Source organism: Caretta caretta, chromosome 4, assembly GCF_965140235.1.
Source record: "Caretta caretta isolate rCarCar2 chromosome 4, rCarCar1.hap1, whole genome shotgun sequence".
Classification (NCBI taxonomy): Eukaryota; Metazoa; Chordata; order Testudines; family Cheloniidae; genus Caretta; species Caretta caretta.
This window is the reverse complement of record NC_134209.1, coordinates 107,913,667-107,930,467: the sequence shown is the minus strand read 5'-3', so window position 1 is coordinate 107,930,467 and position 16,801 is coordinate 107,913,667. Positions and strand designations below refer to the sequence as shown.

The window sequence follows — 16,801 nt, the reverse complement described above, 5'->3', positions numbered from 1 at the left end:
CATGGACAGATTGGTCTAGTTAGTAGATTTTAGTCAGTCTGATGTAGTTCTTCCGGGACAATATGTATGCCAGGTCTTTATGCTTGTGTGTTCAGAGCTGAGTACTTCTGTAAAATGGAGGAAGCATGTAAAAATCTCATTTTATAGGACAGGGGTTCTGAAAAGAGGCTGTAAGTGTTGCTACCACTGAAAGCTAGTGGAGATTCTCTTGCATATAGGGCAAATGTTGCACTCCACGGGTACATACTGCCCAAGAGGCAGTGGAACTAAGGGGGTTTAGATGTGCCGAGAGAGGGTGTGAAGTAGAAGTCTAGGTCACAGGTGCCACAGAGCAACTCCTTGGGGGCCTGTGTATCCTGGGAGATGAAAGGGAGGGTTCGTCTCTGAACAGGTCTGATGCAATGGAAAGGATGTAACTCATGACCAATAACAGTTTCATCTGAAAAGGGGAATCTTCAGTAGCTTTCAATAGTAGTAGCAGATAAATAATCTTTGAGCAACTCTAGTCACCAGAGCCAGAGACCATTATGTGCTCTATAACTGATGTCACTTTTAAAAACAAGTTTCAAAACCTGCCTGTGTGACCTTTCATATCTTTTGTTGTCCTTGTTTGAAGCAGAAATATTCCTTATCTAAACATCAGCACTCTTCACAAGAAAAAGAAGTGGAAGGTAGAGCAGTGGGTGCATGTTAGAGGGTTAGAGAGAGGGAAATTTGTAGGTAGTTCCTTTCTTTTCATGAGATCTCATTAAGAAATTTGATTTTTTTTCCCCTCAAGAATTCTAAAAATCAGTTATTTCACTCTTTGGACAGGGAATTTTCCTTAAGTTTGCAATAAAGCCTCAGGATATGTGTACAAATTCAGTGTCACAGTGATATGGCCATACTTTCTATAGCTGTTCCTGGAATCACTTATCCACTGCTAGTAATACATACATTTTAGTCAGAGTACCTCAAGACACTGTGAGAAGTAACTTCTTAGAACAGTACTTACAAATAAAATAAGGCTCATGACACCGAATGTAAACTTAGACTGTTGGTACCTAACCCACTTGATGTATGGGTATGGGGAATGTAATATACCAACGTGTGCATGTAGTTGTTCAAGTTAGAGTGGGTTGAAAATTTTCGGATGGAATATTTTCCTGTTGGAAAATGCTGTTTCATCAAAATTGATGCATTCTTTGGGAGTGTGTCAATTTTGATGAAATTTCATGTAGAAATTTAAAAAAAAAATTTTTTAACAAGATTGGAGCATTCCATTTTGACAATATAGGAGGGGAACATTTTGATATTTTTTTTGTTTCAAAACAACTGTTTCAAAATTTATTTTATAAAAACAATTTTAAAAAATGAAAATAAAACTTCTCAATGTTATCAAAACGCAATGTTTTGATCTGAAATGCTGACAGAAGCACACTTCTGATGGCATAGCTACTTGTGCACTGGGGTTTTGTAGGCATAGCTATGTCGGTCAAGACAGAGTACAGTTTTTTTACACTCCTGATTGATATAGCAATGCCAGTACAAGCTTTAAGTGTATACCAAGCCTTAATGTTCTAACTTTTTCTGTCTCTGTTCCTTTTTTTTTTTTCATGTCTCTTTTCTCTATCCTGAGTATTTTTTCAGATTCTCTTCCTGTCTGTTCCACTCCACTTCTTTCACCAGTCTCTCTCTCCCTTTGTTTCTCCATGTTCTCCCGCTATTTCCCTCCAAGATCTTTCCCTACTCTGCTTCTTCCATTTCCACATGTTCTTTCTCATCCATAGCTAGCCACCAATGCTGTACTAGAACATGACTCCTTGTGGGCTCCCAGTTGTTACTGCAGTGCCACAGAGTGCAGAGACCAGAACTGTTTAGAGACCTCAATTTGGCCCACATAATCTATTTTACTTTGCCTGCTGCATAACACAACAGAAATCTTCACAAAGTTCAGGTAAAATTTCTCTTGGACAAAAAAACATACAGTGCATGTTTTCAGGGCATTCTTAGTTTTATTGTTACTGCCTTTTCATACGTTAGATTGTTTTTTCAAAGGTGAGTGGGCAAGACTTTATAGCAACCAATCTCATGCACAATATTAATTTTAAAATGTCTTTCTGAACAGTACAGAACCATGTGTGCATTTTGTTAGTATATAATAAACTAGCGATTGAAACTTAAATCTGTTACCATGCAAACTGTATCTCTGCAGTGTGAGAGCTAATAGTGCACACATTTAGTAGGCTTGATTGAGTCAAAGATGATTTCCTTATTTCCATTAAGAATGACTAATACGGGGAAAACCAGAAAATATATATTTACACTTTGAAGCACAGGGTCTTATGATACATAAGAGCTCAATTCCTCATCTAGGATATCCAAAGAGGAGGTTGCACCAGCTTCACAATGACACAGGATCATATGAAGAAAAGGCCATTCCTAATCTAAACTGCTGTGAAAATGAGACTGCAGGAGTTAACAAGTGTTATGTGACTAATTATGTGGGAATGGATTAAAATTGTGGTTGCTATAGTTACCATTGTAGTGCAGGCACAATGTCGGAAATACTGAGGAATTTTAAAAAACACAATAAAAAGCATGTACACGCACGGATTAAAAATTGGAATATATTTAAGGAATAATATCCATCCATCTATCTCCCTACTCATATTGTTCCCATCATCATAGTATATAAGCACCTCACAAATATTAATGGATGACTTTCTCCTCACAGCATTCCTGTGTGGTAGGGAAGTATTTATTCCATTGTGGAAGACGGGGAACTGAAGCACGGAAATATCGTGTAACTTGCCCAAGGCCACACAAGAAGTCTGTGGCAGAGTCAGGAGCTGAAGCCAGATCTCAAGAGTCTTACTGCAGTGCCTTAACCTCAAGACCATCTTTGAAAATCATTTGTTTAATATCTGCACATACACGGTATTTATGATATACAGTGTGACTCTATTTTTCTTTTTATGCCTCCCCCCTCATCCTCTCTCCCATTAAATGTTTAACAATTTATGTTCCAAAAACCAAACCCAGTTTGGGCTACCTTTAAGGGCTGCTGGTTGAGCTCCTCAGGGGTTTGCAGGAATCTCAGTTTAAATCCCCTATCCTGGCCTCTCACTGCCCAGGTGAGCAGGAACTGGGGGTTCAGGAGAAACAGTTCACTTGGCCCTTGGGATACAAGATAGATTTCCTTTGCTCATCAGCAACCCCTCTGGTTGATTATCTGTCTAATCTGCATAGACATTTGTACCTCAGTCATTACCATGGATTCTAAATGTCTAAAGATTAAGGCCATGTCTACACTGCGCACCTTACAATGGCGCTGTTGTAAGGTGCATACTGTAGCCACTCTTTGTTGTCAGGAGAACTTTCTTCCAGCAACCAGATAAAACTACCCCCAATTAGGGGTGGTAACTTCATCTCCTGCTGACCAAGTGCTGTCCACACCAGTGCTTTTAGTCATTAAAATTTTTGTGGTTCAGGGGTGTGTGTTTTTTTTCACACCACTGAGCAACAAAAGTTTTGATGACGAAAGTGTCAGTGTAGACAAAGCCTAAGAAATATCCTGGGACCAACATGGCTACAACAACACTCCAGACAACAATTAAAGAGTAAGAAGCATTGTTGTAGAGCTCTCAAAGGATTCTCGTGTGATCCTCTTTGGACGAAAGGATGTAGGGCTGCCAACCCTTCAGGATTCTTCAGGAGTCTCCAGGAACTGAAGATGAATCTTTATTTAAAGATTGTCATGTGATGAAACCTCCAGCGACATGTGCAAGCAGAGCTGGCTGGCTCAAGGGTAGGATGGATATAAAACTGCGTAAAGTGGGTCCTCAGTGATGTGATGGAGTGGACGGGAAAGAAAGTGATTGTGCCTAGAAGACAGGAAAACTTCTGAGATATCTTGGACTATGTGTGTATGTGAATCAACACACTGATAATTATCTTTTCTGACACTATTTTGCTGCTACTGGGGAAACACAACAAAATGGCTTCAAATGTTCAGTTGGTCCAAGTGATGAATCCCCACAAAGGAGTATGTCAGCTTTCTGCCTTCTGTATTGCCACCAACCAGCCTGTGAGTCTGAGTCAAGTCTTTTTTCTGTGTTGGAATAAACAGGCCTAGATTTTAATCATCTATTCTAATGCTTTTCAGCAGCTTCTTTAAAAAAACGGAGGTAAAAATGATTAGTTTGGCAAATAGATTTAAACCTGAAAAACTCAATGCTTCAGACATTTTCCTGCAACTTAGGCTTTGTCACTTGCACCCTCTGCCCCTAAAAATTTTCTATTCATGCAACCTTCCATGTTCTTCTATGGCACCCATCACTGTAGTATCTCAGGCCCAGATTCACAATGGGACTTAAGTCTGGTCTACACTTCAGAGTTAGGTCGATGCAAGGCAGCCTATGTCCACCTCACTATGGAAATGTCTACACTTAAATTTCGCTCCTGCCAACATAACTGTCCCACTCTGCCGATTTAATAACTCCACCTCTACAAGTGGTGTAGAGTCAAGAATAATGTAGTTAGTTTGACACAGTGTCAGTGTAGACGCTGCATTGCTTACGTTGATTGTTACTGGCTTTCAGGAGCCTTCCCACAATGCTCCACGCTGACACTAGAGTTGATAGGAGCGCTCCTGGTGAGGATGCACAGTGTCGACACAAGGAGCAAAGTGTAGACGCATATAGGTGATGTAATTACAGTAATTACTAGGCACCTAGAAAATCACAGGAACAACACTGCAATCCACAAAGCCTGAGTTAGGCACCAAGGCTCCGTATCCAATGAATGGGGAAAGATGGGCACCTAGGAATGCAATCCATAAAAGCCAGCATGCTAAGCAGGAAGCCACATAAGTTAGCCAGTGGGAGATGCCAACACAAGGAGGTGTGTCCTAAACCCTACTCCTCTCGTGGAGATAAGTGCTTTCCTGCAGCCCTGATGTAGGCACCTATCTCTGCTTGTAATCCACAACCAGGAATCCTCTCCTGCATTCAGGTAGCTTAGGTGCCTAAATTGTTTTTTGTGAGAATGAACTAGGCATGTGTTTCATTCCAAACAAACTGACTGGAGAAGGAGCCCACCTTATAACTTTTGGCCAAGTGGTTAGAACACTCACATGGGATGTGGGAGACCTAGGTTCAATTCCACCCTCCCCATGAGGGGATTTGAACAGGGGAGTCTCCTGCACCTCACGGGCTTAAAGAGTCATTGGGCCAATATACACAGAGAGAGAGAGAGAGAGATTCTCTAGCCTGGTGGTTAGAGTACCCACCTGGCAGGTGAGAGATGATGGGTCCAGTCCCCCACTCCAACCACACTTTAATTAGAATCATAGAATCATAGAATATAAGGGTTGGAAGGGACCCCAGAAGGTCATCTAGTCCAACCCCCTGCTCGAAGCAGGACCAATTCCCAGTTAAATCATCCCAGCCAGGGCTTTGTCAAGCCTGACCTTAAAAACCTCTAAGGAAGGAGATTCTACCACCTCCCTAGGTAACGCATTCCAGTGTTTCACCACCCTCTTAGTGAAAAAGTTTTTCCTAATATCCAACCTAAACCTCCCCCACTGCAGCTTGAGACCATTACTCCTCGTTCTGTCATCTGATACCATTGAGAACAGTCTAGAGCCATCCTCTTTGGAACCCCCTTTCAGGTAGTTGAAAGCAGCTATCAAATCCCCCCTCATTCTTCTCTTCTGTAGGCTAAACAATCCCAGCTCCCTCAGCCTCTCCTCATAACTCATGTGTTCCAGACCCCTAATCATTTTTGTTGCCCTTCGCTGGACTCTCTCCAATTTATCCACATCCTTCTTGAAGTGTGGGGCCCAAAACTGGACACAGTACTCCAGATGAGGCCTCACCAATGTCGAATAGAGGGGAACGATCACGTCCCTCGATCTGCTCGCTATGCCCCTACTTATACATCCCAAAATGCCATTGGCCTTCTTGGCAACAAGGGCACACTGCTGACTCATATCCAGCTTCTCGTCCACTGTCACCCCTAGGTCCTTTTCCGCAGAACTGCTGCCTAGCCATTCGGTCCCTAGTCTGTAGCTGTGCATTGGGTTCTTCCGTCCTAAGTGCAGGACCCTGCACTTATCCTTATTGAACCTCATCAGATTTCTTTTGGCCCAATCCTCCAATTTGTCTAGGTCCTTCTGTATCCTATCCCTCCCCTCCAGTGTATCTACCACTCCTCCCAGTTTAGTATCATCCGCAAATTTGCTGAGAGTGCAATCCACACCATCCTCCAGATCATTTATGAAGATATTGAACAAAACCGGCCCCAGGACCGACCCTTGGGGCACTCCACTTGATACCGGCTGCCAACCAGACATGGAGCCATTGATCACTACCCGTTGAGCCCGACAATCTAGCCAGCTTTCTACCCACCTTATAGTGCATTCATCCAGCCCATACTTCCTTAACTTGCTGACAAGAATACTGTGGGAGACCGTGTCAAAAGCTTTGCTAAAGTCAAGAAACAATACATCCACTGCTTTCCCTTCATCCACAGAACCAGTAATCTCATCATAAAAGGCGATTAGATTAGTCAGGCATGACCTTCCCTTGGTGAATCCATGCTGGCTGTTCCTGATCACTTTCCTCTCATGCAAGTGCTTCAGGATTGATTCTTTGAGGACCTGCTCCATGATTTTTCCAGGGACTGAAGTGAGGCTGACTGGCCTGTAGTTCCCAGGATCCTCCTTCTTCCCTTTTTTAAAGATTGGCACTACATTAGCCTTTTTCCAGTCATCCGGGACTTCCCCGGTTCGCCACGAGTTTTCAAAGATAATGGCCAATGGCCCTGCAATCACAGCCGCCAGTTCCTTCAGCACTCTCGGATGCAACTCGTCCGGCCCCATGGACTTGTGCACGTCCAGCTTTTCTAAATAGTCCCTAACCACCTCTATCTCCACAGAGGGCTGGCCATCTCTTCCCCATTTTGTGATGCCCAGCGTAGCAGTCTGGGAGCTGACCTTGTTAGTGAAAACAGAGGCAAAAAAAGCATTGAGTACATTAGCTTTTTCCACATCCTCTGTCACTAGTTTGCCTCCCTCATTCAGTAAGGGGCCCACACATTCCTTGGCTTTCTTCTTGTTGCCAACATACCTGAAGAAACCCTTCTTGTTACTCTTGACATCTCTGGCTAGCTGCAGCTCCAGGTGAGATTTGGCCCTCCTGATAACATTCCTACATGCCCGAGCAATATTTTTATACTCTTCCCTGGTCATATGTCCAACCTTCCACTTCTTGTAAGCTTCTTTTTTATGTTTAAGATCCGCTAAGATTTCACCATTAAGCCAAGCTGGTCGCCTGCCATATTTACTATTCTTTCGACTCATTGGGATGGTTTGTCCCTGTAACCTCAACAGGGATTCCTTGAAATACAGCCAGCTCTCCTGGACTCCTTTCCCCTTCAAGTTAGTCCCCCAGGGGATCCTGGCCATCCGTTCCCTGAGAGAGTCGAAGTCTGCTTTCCTGAAGTCCAGGGTCCGTATCGTGCTGCTTACCTTTCTTCCCTGTGTCAGGATCCTGAACTCAACCAACTCATGGTCACTGCCTCCCAGATTCCCATCCACTTTTGCTTCCCCCACTAATTCTACCCGGTTTGTGAGCAGCAGGTCAAGAAAAGCGCCCCCCCTAGTTGGCTCCTCTAGCACTTGCGCCAGGAAATTGTCCCCTACGCTTTCCAAAAACTTCCTGGATTGTCTATGCACCGCTGTATTGCTCTCCCAGCAGATATCAGGAAAATTAAAGTCACCCATGAGAATCAGGGCATGCGATCCAGTAGCTTCCGTGAGCTGCCGGAAGAAAGCCTCATCTACCTCATCCCCCTGGTCTGGTGGTCTATAGCAGACTCCCACCACTACATCACTCTTGTTGCACACACTTCTAAACTTAATCCAGAGACACTCAGGTTTTTCTGCAGTTTTGTACCGGAGCTCTGAGCAGTCATACTGCTCCCTTACATACAGTGCTACTCCCCCACCTTTTCTGCCCTGCCTGTCCTTCCTGAACAGTTTATAACCATCCATGACAGTACTCCAGTCATGTGAGTTATCCCACCAAGTCTCTGTTATTCCGATCACGTCATAGTTCCTTGACATCACCAGGACCTCCAGTTCTCCCTGCTTGTTTCCAAGGCTTTGTGCATTTGTATATAAGCACTTGAGATAACCTGTTGATCGCCCCTCATTCCCAGTATGAGGCAGGAGCCCTCCCCTCACAGACATTCCTGCCTGTGCTTCCTCCCGGTATCCCGCTTTCCCACTTACCTCAGGGCTTTGGTCTCCTTCCCCCGGTGAACCTAGTTTAAAGCCCTCCTCACTAGGTAACTAATTAGTTACCCAAAATGCAACAGCTTCAGCAGGAGAACTTAAGGGATCCCCACATCAGAATATTCCCACAGTAGGGCACTTTCCTAAGACACGTGGGAGACTCCTGTTCAAATCCTTTCTTCCCCTCAGGCAGAGAGGGGTGTTGAACTTGGGTCTCCCCCATCCCAGGCAAGTGTTCTCACCCCTGGGCTAAAACTATAAAGTAGGCATCACCAACTGCCTCCTCCTCTGAGCAGATTTTGAATGGGACCTGATCTGGTAGGCATGCTCAGAGGCTGCTTACCAGATCAGATACCATGGGTGAGTTATGCAGAGGAACACCTATCTTCCCCAGGGTTGTGGATTACTCTGGGGCTTAGGTGGGAGATTGGCATCCTGACACCTAGAGTGAGGCAGCAGTGTGCATGCCCAGAGATAGAAACACAGCTGCCTAGGGAGCTATTTACTGCAAATATGTAGGTGCTGAGTGTATTTCGGAGCAGGCAACCAAGGAGGAGTTTTGTTGGTTACAAGTGGCTCCTAAAATTGGGATTTAGGCCCACATCCACAATGGTACTAAGTAATTTGTGGGGTTACACAACGATTTGCATCACTGCTGAACTTAGCCCTTCAGCTATGGTATTAGAGTATGGAAACATAATGTGGATGTTTGAGAGATGCTGCTGAGCTGCAAATGTACATTCTATCTGGCTCATGTTTTATTAAGGAATCTTACTTATGTATGCATTCAACCCTGTACCTGTGTTTTGAGATTTGATCTACAGTAGGTTTTGTTAGTGACCTCATGTAAGTGTGTATCAAGGTCAGTGAATGGCACCAGAAGTAAGTGAAGCGATTGGAACGCACCTGAAAGCAAATAACTAAAAAACATGTTTGGGAAACTGAGCAAAAGACGACACAATGCTGCAGGAAACATCCACAGACTTCAGTGATCAAATCGTGTGGTGACAGGTGCCTTACAGAAGCTAAGACAGACGGAGATCCTGGTGAGCCGTGCAAGCGCCCATTGACCATAGATACTGACTCCACAGCCTAGCTAGTCACCAAAGGGTCAGCCCACAAGGAAAGTCCCACACAGAGCTCAGCTCTGTGGCCAAGAATTCCAAAGCAAGCCGGCCGGAAGACGCTCATGCAGATTCTACTGGAGCATTTTAAAAAGGAGCAGAGAGGTGAATGGGCTCCTATAAAAACTCAGCACTGAGAGAGATGGGCCTCACCGGAAGAGGACTGTGCCAGCAACTCCAGGAGACACTGATCCACCCAGGATCAGCACTTACGGTGGGGGTGCGAGGTGACAAGCAGTTGACTATGGTGTTGCAAGGGGTGGGTATATTCCTGTTCTTTCAGGGGAGTAAAAGGACAAAGTTATCTTTTTGCACTGTGGAGATGGATGCTAGAAGTTCTTAGGAAAATATGTACTGGTGGGAAGCTATTTGGAGAAGAGATTCTGTACTAGGGAAGAGAATGTGATGCGGTGGTCTTGGCCAGTGCAGGGGGACTCTGTATTAGAGAGGAGGCGAGCATTCATTGTAGGTTTGTGTTTGCAGCATTGCATCTTGGATTATAACCCAGCCAATCTGTACTTTATCTCCCCCTTCAAAATTGGGGTAGGTTCCATGGCCCTGGAGCCCAGGAGTCTGCAGAGCTTCCATTAAACATCAGCAGCACATGGTAATTTAATTTGGGATCAAACCTATATAGTACAACTCTGGTTGATTTTTGGAGCCTGGCAGTTTCCACAGTATGCATCCGATGAAGTGAGCTGTAGCTCACGAAAGCTCATGCTCAAATAAATTGGTTAGTCTCTAAGGTGCCACAAGTACTCCTTTTCTTTTTGCTAAAATAGGAAATTTAAAAATAAAATTACCTGATTATCGGTTGAGGTTCTCTAAAATATCACCACCAGTGAGTTATTTTAAGCTCTAGGACAAATCCTATTAGTCAGTCTGGTTTTCAAAAGGTCATTTAAAATTACTGAGTGACTTTAATATAAAAGTCTAAAATAAATTTCCTATGATAGACTGCATAAAAATTCATAAAAAGATCATGCAACATTCATTAGTGAAGACATGTCAGTCAGATTTGCTGCTAGAAAACGTCTTAATTTTGCACTATACAACCTGCTAGCTGATTTCATCAGGTATTACAGTAAAGTCACACTATAAACAAAGTGTCAATAAAGGGCATCTTAACAAAAGGTCCTGCGTAGTGTTGACACAGTAAAATATTAGTTTCAGTTTTAGGTGTGACCCTTTTATTTAGATAAAATTCCTTGTATACAGTAGCCCTGCCTCTGAAGTTCACTTGCAGCTACCAAGCACCATTACAGTTGGAGAGAAAGTAAAATAATCTTTTAAAATATCCTTGTTGTTTTTAAAAAAGCGCTAAAGTTAAATTTTTTTGCAATGCCTGATTAAAATAATATTTAAAATGTTATAAAAATATAAATTAAATCAGCCTCCAGTTTTAGAAACACCAGGATTGGTGTGAGTTTTTTCAATGCTTGGCAATATTTTTGGCAATACTTTTGAATATTGAAAACAATATACCTGTTTGAAGATCCCTTCTGAGGAAATAAAAATGAAGTTAAAAACTTCAATAAAAATAGTGTATTGGCTCTAGAATTGTGTTTCAAATATACCATTTAAAATTGTCTTTGATTTGCATATAGCTATTGTATCTGTTATAATTTATGTTCCCTCTCTTGGCAAGATTGTCATGTGACCTGCTTTGACAGCCACTTAGGTATAATACAGATATTCACTTTAGATTTGATTTAATAAATATTTTTCTTTCGTCTGCTAAGCTGTACATGGCTGCAGAAGACTGAGGCTTCTGACTCCAAACCTAGTTGTAACCCCGGCTATATTTAGATACAACCACAGCAGGGAGCCTGGTTACAATATGGTGGTCCGAACCATGCTGTAGCCCAATCTTGTAAACACTTACTACATGCTACAATACTTTCTACTGCAAGAGAATACAGGATTAGGCCTTGTGCGTGTAACCAGATTAGGGAACAACATGTTGTAACCAGCCTACCCGATTTAGTTGTATTTGTAGTGTAGACAGTGTATTCATCACAGGTGGTTTAGTAGGAGCCTGTTGGCAGAGGAGTCAGCTGAGAGTCAGCAAGGCCACACGGATAAGGTTACTTCTTATAGGTCATGATGCCAAATTTTTATTTTAAGGGCCATATCCAGGCCCTTAAGTTCATGGACAAAAATATCCCCAAATGCATACAGCCACATTTACATGTAGAAGTTACATTACAGACACAAGCACTTTTTCTAGAAATTACAATATTTATTGCTTACTGCATGTGTTGTGAGCATATGTGAGGTGATTGTTGCTAACACAGGATTATTAAAAGGAGAACAAATCACTGGGTCCTTTAAGCACACTAGAAGAAATTCACTCAGTGTTTTCAGTTTCATTTTTGGTTCTATGTGGTTGGTAACAAGGTTTTTTGTTGTTTGATTTATAACATTTCTGAAAAGGGAGAAAAGCAAAGAAATTTAAATTAGGGGTGGGATTTTCAAAAGTGCTTAGCGTTAGCCTAACTCTGCTCCCACTGAAGTCCATGTTAAAATTCCCCAATGGCTTCAGTGGGAGCACTGTTAGGCCAATGATAAGCGCTTTTGAAAATCCCAACCTAAAGGTCTTCCCTATGTCCTTTTAGTTTTGTCCCCTTTTTTATCCCCAAACTTTCCCCCCAAAACGTTATACCACAGTAAAAGTTCTTTAGTGTCAGCCAACAATTCATTGACTAAATGAGCAGCAACAAAATTCTTCTAAATTCTTCTTGTACTTCTTGATCCTTATAGTAATAAGCTACCTGGCACTGCATTGTCCAGATTAGAAATTCAGTGCTATGTGTAGACTGGGTATGGGGATAGTGGCGTTTCTGGCCATGACTTTGGACTTGAAATGAATGCAATTTTGTTCTGTAAAGTGCCTGTTCAAATGGTATCACAGGGTTCCATATTTAGGGATTTCAATATGGAATGTGTTCAGTTTATGAAGTAAAATAATTTTTTTTCTAATTGGCACCCCTGCAAATTCAACCCATGATCTAAAGGTTAAGATCAGTTCTTTCTACCTCAGTCATCATCACCATAACTAAGGGTATAAAGTTTCTGCAGGCCAAATTATGCCCTTAGTTATACCTCTGAAATCCATCTAATACTACACAAGCTTAATACAAATCGATTAAATAAAAATGTTAGGGGAACTAACATTATGCTTCCCATACAAAAATCAAGTCACCTTGTACTGTGCAAACTTCCCTCCTTCCTCGTTGTCCACATCATGTTAGGTCATATGCTGTTTAGAACCTGATCTTGTAAAATACTACCTGATATATTGCTTACTAATGGGTGACAGTGATCAGCATGCTCAGTAGCAAAAATTTGCAGGATTGAGTCCCCTAGATTGCCAGCTACTCTGGGCTGGTGTCACAGGTGAAATCCTGGTCCCATTGAAGTAAATGGAAAAACTCCCAATGATTTCAATGAGGCTTGGATTTCACCCCATCTTTATTCTGTAACACACACCTATAACTATAATAGTAATAATGCTAACACTACTATAAAAATCCCGAATTCCTGTACTTGGATCTATTTTATAAGCATGAATAGTCTTACCAATTTCATTAGAAATGAAAATGAATGACATATTCAGAATAAAGTGCAATGTAATAATTCAATATGCTGCAAATATTTGTGATGATAGATGTCCAGGTTTTAATGAGAAATGTTTTTACAAAGTATGTTTTCCAGGAAAGTTAAAAACCAGAGTTCTAGCACAGATAAGAGTGCTCTCTTTACAAATATTCTGCCAAAGAAAAACACTTCTTTCTAGGAAAAGAGGGAGTGTTTTACTTTGGACTATGTACCTGTATCATCTTGATAACAATTGACAAGAAATAGCAAGGCTCATCATTTGCAATTTAAAGGATTATTCTATTTTTGTGTCTTTTTTAAAAATCAGTACACAGACAATAGGGAAAAGAAAGCTTAGGATGGAAAGAGCCATAAGTTAATCCAGTCCACTCCTTGCCTTTTCTCATGTATAAACACGCTGACCTAAATTCTGCCCTGCAATATGGCTGTGTAACTTCTACTGAGATCAGTGGGAGCGGTGTGTGGATGTAACTCTGAGTAGAATTTAGGCCACTGATAATATTTTCTAATTATCATCTTATAATGTTACACACCGCAGAGTGATCAAAGCGGGGTTGAGTGTGTCTGAAACAGATCTCTATACTATAATTTCATTTTTTCAGTGTTTGTGATCTGGCTTTTCAGCTAGTTGCAAGGGAGTTCCCTGAATTAAAAAACATCTACTGACTCTTAATACAAATTTGCTTATTTGCTTATCTTTATTTGCTTAGTTAATTTTGAACAGATAAAAGCATGGATTAATTGTTTTAAATTCTCTCTAATCTTCAGCAGCATGTTTCTTGTCTGCTTTAGTTTTGATCTTTCTCAGAGTTTCATATTACCATGTGAACATTGTAACAATGACGGGGCTAAGCCTGCAACTTTGATGGTAATGATGTAAGTGAAAGGTGAATATGGTCCAACTTATTTCCCCCAAGTCAAATGAATGAACATTCAGCATAAAATATACTCGGTTATGAAGATGGGAACATTTATTGTTAAAACAACATTAAACTTAAAGTATTTGGTTTAGTCAGTGACTAAATGCAGCATTTTTTGTCTTTGTGCATTGACATTTGACCCCTTTTATAATATGCACCTTGCACCAGGGAAACCTAAGGCACCAGCTAGTTACTCATTAAACTCAGGTACCAATGGCTGACTTGTACATATCATGCTTTAACTGCCTGGTATTGCCTGTGTGCAGAAGAGGGGGGGGAAAGCAATCATCGTAGCTGTGAAATTCTGTCATATCGGCAGAACTCAGCTGCAAAGTGCAGCAATTTGTGCCTGACCCCTGATCTGTGAAGTTTGTACAAACCTTTGAACCTCTGATTGAAATTGAGCAACTCAGTTTACTAGTAGTAGGATGAGATTGCCAGTAATTGTTACTCTGTCCAGGTTTAATATTATAAATTAGAAAAAATGTTTAACCAGGGCAGGAACAGTCTAAGGAGGCAAGGACCCTATTTTTAATCAATTCAAGACAATTTAAAGTCAGTATAATTTGGTCAAAAACATGTATGATTTTGAAAGTAACATTTCTTTGGCCTAAGAAAAAAAAGGAATGAGAGGCAGATATCATTTGAAATTCACTTTCATTGATCCTTATTTTTGTTATTAAAAGTTGAAGGAGGAAAAAAATTGATTAAAAACAATTCATGTAACAAGATTACTTCCAGACTGCAATATAGAATTGAAAATGATCATGTTAGAAGATTAGCAAAACTATGCCACCTTTTGCCAATGTTCTATATTTTTATCCAACACTTTATCTAATCTCTGTTATAAAGTGCAAAACCGTATAAGAAACCCATGGAAAAATAATTTAAATCAACTGCATTATAAAAGTCAGTCTGCTTTCGATAGACATTCTGAAGGCGTTGTCTTGACAAGCAAAAAGAATATGTTTTTCAATTGTGTTACCTCAATTGAGCTAGCTTAACATGACTGAAAAGCTCTGTTAAAGCTTTAAACACTAGTGGGACCTTGGCTACATCACAGCCAGTTAGCATACAGTCATTACCCTGTGTCTTAACTAGTGCAGAGGGCTTTTAATGCTTGATTGAGATAACAAGATTGAAAAATGCACCCTTTTTGCTGATCAAGACAAGGCCTAACTCAGCATGAAGCACGACAAAGGACTATAGCTTTGCTGGGGTTTCCCCCACACCTACATTCCTTGTGCACCCTGTTGACTTCCGGGGGAGATTTCAGTGTGCAAAGAGTGAAGGACTGGGTCCCAAGTGTGCATTTCAGAGCACATCTTCTATCATGTTTAACTTAAAATAACACTCCATTATATAGAAAGTAACAGGTCTGATCCTCTTCTCACTTAAATTAACAGTTTTGCCTTCAATTTAAATGGGAGCAGGACTGGACTTTAGTAATAAAGTCAGTTCTCCTTTCTTTAAACTGATTTTTTTCCCATACTTGAGTTCAAACTACCCTCCCGCCCCTGCTTCCCTGTTAATATTAGCCCCAAAGTACAAACAACATGTGAAGATAACTTGTTCACCTTACAAAAAGGATTTTTGTTAACATCATTCTTCCTAGATCTTGTACAATATACAGGCATTAAACATCCACATTTCATAAACAGAATATGAATGACCGTGTTAGAATTCCATCCTCTTAACATAATAATACCAAACACTTCCGTATGTAGAGGGACTACTGTAGATTCATTATATTAATAATAATGATATATAATTCTGTTTACTCATATTTCCTAGCCACCATCAATCTAGAAACCTAAAGACATCTGATTAAAGCTGCTAGTGCACTTTTAGAGCTAGATTCTGGTTTCAATTAATTGAATAAGATAGGAATGCAGTACTGCTGACCATGAGTATGGGTAGCAGAATCAGGCCGATAAAAATAAAATGCAAACAGGTGGTAAATGAATGCCTTTCACTTGATTAATTTAAAATAATGGCAAGTAAGTAAGTCCTTGAAATCTGATTCTATTTTTACACAAACAATATTTAATTAATTACAAATAGATTTCAGTTGTTTATGCATATTAATCTTTTAGTTTTAACAGTTCCAGAATTTGTTTTGTTATCTGACACACAATCCTTTTTTGCATTCATTTGTTCAGGTTGTAGGTCAAGATTAGAAGTAATTGCTTCTTCCTCATACAATTTTACAATACCCTTTGAATTACATACTTTTCATCTCAATTACTTGGCAAACACAAACCAAACCAAAAAACCTACATAAAAAATGTTTCCCTTACCTCTCCAATCCTGAAATCTAAGTGCGACAGGTTAATACCACTAGCACCTTTTGCTTGAGCAACCTTTCTCCTAATCACAAGAACTGTGTAACTCTGTTATACAGTACATGCATCTCTTTATTGGTCAATGAGCTTTGGCCATTTAAATTCCTTGGAAGTCATTTGCTAAGGGCACCTGGAATGAGTCTGAGTGGGTGGGACAGAAAGGAAAGCAATGTTAAAACAGCCAGATCTAGAAAGAAAGCTCCCAACAGCAGTTTGAAAATTAATACAAACCTATCTGTAACTAATGGATTTTTTGGAGGGCTTGTTTGAACCTTAAGGGGAGAATAGAAGAGAGACTCTTTGACATTTTCACAGGGAGGAGGAATTTAAACAGAAAGATTTCATTCAAACTTTGAAACTTGCAGAAAGGGAGTGAATCATGTACAAACAACTTCCTAGCACAAGGCGTTGTGCAAATAGCTTGTGTTAATCAAAACAGATAAGATAAGGAAAGCACAAATTTTAGTTGACTATGTGATGTTTTCAGTAAAGTCTTTTTCTTTATGCTAG

The 16,801-nt window shown here is 40.8% G+C and overlaps 1 protein-coding gene across 7 annotated transcripts in view; it reads right to left on the bottom strand.

Moving 5' to 3' along the window:
- RBM47 (RNA binding motif protein 47) overlaps nucleotides 1-16,801 on the bottom strand; it is a 115,298-nt gene that overhangs the window by 13,645 nt on the left and 84,852 nt on the right. Inside the window, exon 1 of one of the 7 annotated variants that reach the window (XM_048848516.2) lies at nucleotides 16,247-16,339. The exons of the other annotated variants lie outside the window; for them this stretch is intronic. The gene's annotated coding sequence lies outside the window, so the exon portion shown is untranslated. Of the gene's footprint in view, nucleotides 1-16,246; nucleotides 16,340-16,801 lie in introns of those variants that run through there. 7 annotated transcript variants of the gene reach the window in all.